This window comes from Solanum dulcamara, chromosome 3, assembly GCF_947179165.1.
Source record: "Solanum dulcamara chromosome 3, daSolDulc1.2, whole genome shotgun sequence".
Taxonomy (NCBI): Eukaryota; Viridiplantae; Streptophyta; class Magnoliopsida; order Solanales; family Solanaceae; genus Solanum; species Solanum dulcamara.
This window is the reverse complement of record NC_077239.1, coordinates 22,561,082-22,567,007: the sequence shown is the minus strand read 5'-3', so window position 1 is coordinate 22,567,007 and position 5,926 is coordinate 22,561,082. Positions and strand designations below refer to the sequence as shown.

Below are 5,926 nucleotides of genomic sequence, written 5' to 3'. Positions count from 1 at the left end.
TGATGACTTCTTTTTTGCCAAGAATTGTCCTATGTTCGATGTTCATGCATATCATAATATATATCTTGCTATACTATAATGGACAAAAGCAATATGGTAAACAAATAATGAATATTCTGATATATCAATTTGTCTAGTGGCAATTACAGTCCCATTCTATTTAACCATTCAGATATTGTCATTTCTTTAAATAATATTTCTTTCTAAACTTGTTTCACTTTCAGTATTTTGCAGCTAATCTGATTAATATTATATAGTATTAGACGTGTAAAAATCGCGACGGAGATAGATTTTTAAAAGAGCATCTTTTTTACGCTAATAGTGTAAAAGGAAAATTTATATTATAAGATCATCAAATAAAATAGGAAAAGACTCAAATATGTCATTGAAATTTGAATTTTTCTTATATATGTCATACGTTAAAAGTTTAGTTCATATATATTATTTTTATTTGAAAAAGTTGCATCCATGTCATTATTTATTTGAGGGGTATATTTTTTTAATAATTTATACAGCTAACAATAGTAGACAAAGAGCAGAGCAGGTATACAAAGCCCATGCCTTTTCCCATATTATGTGTCTGCCTCCATATTTTAAAAAATACAATTGATCAACTATCTGCCTTCTTTCACTCCATTCTTGGTAGGAGCTTTCAGAATTTCTTCAGTTTGAAGGTAAGCAGATTCACCATTTTACCTCCTTTTTTTTTTTTTACATAATTAAGCTTATTCTGTATATGTTGCTCCTCAAAATCTATTTGGTTTTCTGTGTGTTTCTGCATTTGTGCTATGGATTGTATGCTTTATTCATTTTGGAAAAAGTTTGGTATTTTGATCTGGGTTTTTCAAAGCCTATTTCTTTCTCAAAAGTTCAACAAGTAAAGAAAAGTTTAAAACGAAAAAAAAACTTATGTAGTAACCCCATTAATGAGAACTTTAACTATTAACTAGTTGGTTTATTTTTTTTATTTTTTTTGTGAAATTTTCTCTTCTTTTGTTTTGCAGTCTCAAGTTTAATTATTGTTCAAAATTTATTCTAATAGAATTTCTTTTGTTTTCTCTAAGTCGATTTAATTATGCATTATGTTTTACTTTTAATTTCTTGATCCTGACCGGGGGCGGAGCCAACATTGGAACCCAGAAACTTTTGCTAATTCTGTATTTGTATGTAAAAATTAATTTAATATGTATAAATAATCAATCCAAAATGCAGTAAGTAAAAGCAAATTGTGATTGAAAACTCATAAATTAAAAATTCTCGCTCTGCCAGACTTGTTTGCTGCTACGAAGCCCTCAATTTTTGTGAAGTTAATATATTTAGTACTTAATTGGCACCTAATAGTATGAAAGATTTTATCCTGTGAGTGTATATTAGCGTAAGTTACGCGAAATCTTCACTTTTTATGTCGTACTCATGTCAAATTCTTCAAAAATACATTACTTTTGATGAATCCGGAACTCACCCATTGACATTTTTGAAGAATCTGATCAGCATACCTATTAGCTCAGCTCAAAAAGGCAGAAAATTTACACTTATCATGTCATTTACAGTGTAAACTCTATTCTTAGTTACTCTTTTGGATTTCATTCAGGTTAACATAAACATTGGGTTGTACAAGTTATAGGATCCTCTTCAGTATTCTCTTGTTCATCAAAAGGACCAAGGGAATACTGAAAGATTTGCTTAAGATCTAGCAAGTCTTTCTTTGAGATTGAAGCTCTATTGGAGCTATCTTCTAAACTTGATGAGATTGCACCACTAGTTCCAACGTCGTCCACGTTCACTTATCAAATGCCAACCCGCCTAGATTCTTTCACAGTCAAATTGTATCATGTCACAATCTTAGTGAAGATGGTTGAGTTGTTCGATTCTTGATAAGTGTTGAAAATAGCTAGTTGTTTAATTACTAGGATTTTTTGATGTTGAGATGGAGAGTAAGGGGAGTACTATACTAATAAAAAGGTATGAGTTAGGGAAATTTTTAGGACAAGGCTCTTTTGCTGAGGTCCATCATGCAAGAGACATCAGGACTAGCATGAATATGGCTATTAAGATCATCGATAAGGAGAAGATTGTAAAAGTTGGGATGATTGATCAAATCAAACGCGAGATTTCAGTCATGAGATTGGTTAGGCATTTTAATATTGTGCAGCTCTATGAGGTGATGGCCTGCAAAAAGAAGATTTATTGTGTAATGGAATACGTCAAAGGAGGCGAGCTATTTAACAAAGTGGTTAAAGGGAAGTTAAAGGAAGATGTTGCAAGGAAGTTATTTCAGCAATTGATCAGTGCTATTGATTTCTGCCATAGTAGAGGTATCTATCACCGAGACCTAAAGCCAGAGAATCTATTGCTTGATGAAAATAAGAATCTAAAGATTTCAGATTTTGGATTGAGTGCCCTCGCAAAATCTAAATGCCAAGACAGTTTACTTTATACTACATGAGGAACAGCAGCTTATGTTGCACCAGAAATGATAAACAGGAGAGGCTATGATGGTGTTAAAGCTGATATATGGTCATGTGGGGTGATATTATATGTCCTTTTGGCTGGATATCTCCCTTTCCACGATTCAAATTTAATAAAGATGTACAGAAAGATAGATAAGGCTGAGTTCAAATGTTCTAACTGGTTTCCTCCTAATGCTCGCAGGCTGATATCAAAAATATTAGATCCAAATTCTAGCACAAGAATTTCCATTTCAAAGATAATGGAGAATTCTTGGTTCAAGAACGGCTTGTAGTTGAAACCCTATAATCACTAATCCTGACTCGAAGCCCAACGAGGCAGCAATTGATGATGCAGTGTTTGGTATCGATGAGAGTACCAACTCAACAACAGAACCAAAGCCAGAACTGGTCAGCCTGCACACTTGAGTGCTTTTGATATTATCTCTTTCTCAATGGGTTTTGACTTTTCTGGCTTGTTTGAAGAAAGAAACAAAAAGAGAGAAGTTATATTTACATCAAAGCATCCGGCAAAAACAATCATCTCAAAGCTAGAGGATGTAGCTAGACGTTTAAAGTTGAAGGTGATGAAAAAAGAGGGAGGGCTATTGAAATTAGAAGGATCTAAATAAGGAAGAAAAGGGGTGTTGTCCATTGATGTAGAAATCTTTGAGGTAACTCCAAATTTTCACTTTGTTGAGATGAAGAAATCGAACGGAGATATGATAGAGTACAAGAAGATGATGGAAAAGGATATAAGACTAGCATTGGAAGACATTGTATGGACTTGGCAAGGTAATGACCCGCGGCCTTAGCAGCTAGCAGAGGAAGAAATTTTGCAGACTTATCAAGGGTTACTCATTTGACACTAATTCACCTCAGAAGAATGCATGATAGAGAACTACAATTTTGCTGTTACTTGACCTTTTTTCCATTTTCTGTGTTCTTAATGATGTATTTATATTTGAAAGCTAGAAGATTAAGTCCTCTCTGTAATTTCTCTTATGCTCAGGATTCATGCTTGTACCAACTTTCTATATCAGTTTGTTCTCCGAGCCAAACAGAGAGTAAAACAAAATCCTCTCCAGTGTTACTAAAACAATGGGTCGTTTGGTAGAGTGCATTAGAAAAATTAATGCAGTATATTTTTTTGAGTTTGTACGTCTACCTAAAAAATAAAAATCAAACATAAATAGGAAAGTACAAAAAACATCTAGATTATTGTCTTTTTGCTTCTTAGCTGAAGCTCAATAAGCTCTACTGCTTTTGAAGCTCCAGATCTTCTATTCTTTGCATCTTCTGTAAGGATTTAGTAGATCGTAAAAGCATAAACAATCTAATTAGAAAAATATCTCATCAATTATTCAGGATCGTGGAATTTTTAATACTTATCATTTTTTGAGAAGAAAACAGTTGCAATATTATCAGAATAAATTTTCAGCGGTCTAGAAATATATTCGACTAGTCCAAGTCCTGAAATAAAGTTCCGCAGCCAATTAGCCTGAATTGTGGCCTCAAAGCATGCCACAAACTCAGCTTCCATAGTGGATGCAGCTATAACAGATTGCTTTGCACTATTCCATGATATTACTCCTTTAGCTAACTGGAACAAATATCCAAATGTGGATTTTCTTGTATCCACACAACCAACATAATCTGAATCTAAATATCCAATCACATCAAGATGATTAGATCTTCTGTAAATGAGCATATGATCTTTCATTTCTTGTAAGTATCGCAACACCTTCGTTGCAGCGTTCTAGTGGTCCATTCCTGGATTACTTTGATAACGACCCAACATATCAATAGAAAAATTTGTGTCTGGTCTCGTACATGTCTGGGCATACATTAGGCTCCTAACTATTGATGCATAAGGAATATCTTTTATTTGCTTACATTCCAATTCATTCTTGGACACTGATTGGGACTAAATTTATCTCCTTTCTAAATTGAAACGTGACATGATGAGCATTTTTCCATTCTAAATCTCTCTAACACTTTATTAATATAGGCTCTCTGAGACAACCCCAATAATCCTTGTGATCTATCCTGAAATATTCCTATTCCAATCACATAGATTCCTCGCCCATATCTATTCATTTCAAAATTGTTAGAGAGATATTTCTTGATATCGTACAACAAATCAAGATCATTAGTAGCAAGCAAGATGTCATCAACATACATTACTAACATAATAAACTTACTCCCACTAACCTTTAGATATATACACCGATCGACGGTATTTTTCTTAAATCCAAAGGTGAAAATAGTTTCATTAAATTTAAGATACCATTGTCGGAAAGCTTGTTTAAGTCCATATATTAACTTCTTAAGTTTACACACCATGTATTTGTTTTATTTAATAGAAAACTCCTCAGTTTGATTCATATAAACTTCTTCCTCTAAATTTCCATTTAGAAAGGTTATTTTCACATCCATTTGATATAGCTCCAAGTCATAATGAGGTACTAGATCCATTATAATTCTGAGTGAATCTTTTCTAGAGACAAGTGAAAATGTCTCCTCATAGTTGATTCCATCTATTTAAGTGAAACCTTTGACAACAAGTCTGACCTTGTGACGTTCGATGTTGCTAGTTGAGTCTCGTTTGGTCTTAAAGATCCATTTACATCCTACTCTTTTGCAACCTTTAGGTAATTCAACAAGGTCCATGTAAAACACCAAAAGTTGGAAAGTCCTAAAATGAGGAATAAAGGATGAAAAATGCAGAAACTGGTACCAGGTGATGACCACGAAGTCCATCATGGACAGTGGTACGTACCACTCCTCGTGGTGAGCCACCGTGGTGGTGGTCCTGAAAGTGAGCCCGACAGGGAAGAGACCATGGACAGTGGTGAGCACCACGGACCTTAGTTCCCTCCGTGGTGACCCCTCTCCTAAGGCCCTCAAGAAACTTTTAAAGGTAGGGTCCATGATTGACCACCACGGGCCGTGTAACATTTCATGGACCGTGGTGGTCACTTCTGTAGGTCCTGCACCACGTCTATGGTTCAAAATCTGTGATGCCCTACACAAACTATGAAGGTCTCCATTGTGGAAATACTGCAACTTTCCCTACAAAATCCAAGATTTCTCCTCTAAGTCAGTTATCACAGAACACCACCACCGGCTGTGGTGATGATCACAAATCGTGATGGGTTCTCCGTGTAGCTGAGTCCGGCCAGTTTTAAGAAGAATATTTTGGTTTTTTTCTAGATTTAATCAGCAAAGTGAGGTCATTTTGAGGACTGAATCTAACCTATCTAAATGACCCTAAGACTTTCCCAACTCATTATTCTCACTCAAGTCCCAAGACACAAAACCCTTCCTTCTCTCAAGGTCTTCTTCTTCACCAAGGAAAGCTAGGATTTCATTCAAATATCTTCAAGTTTCCATTTTCAAAGCTTGCATTAGGGATTTATTTTTCCAAGGTATGTGAGTCTCATTCATGGGTTCTTCCAACCATGGAGCCCAAATAT

The 5,926-nt window shown here is 34.8% G+C and overlaps 1 pseudogene; it reads left to right on the top strand.

The window, feature by feature from the left end:
• Nucleotides 1-578: 578 nt before the first annotated feature.
• Nucleotides 579-3,533, top strand: LOC129882472 (CBL-interacting protein kinase 2-like; annotated as a pseudogene).
• The last annotated feature ends 2,393 nt before the right edge of the window (nucleotides 3,534-5,926 follow it).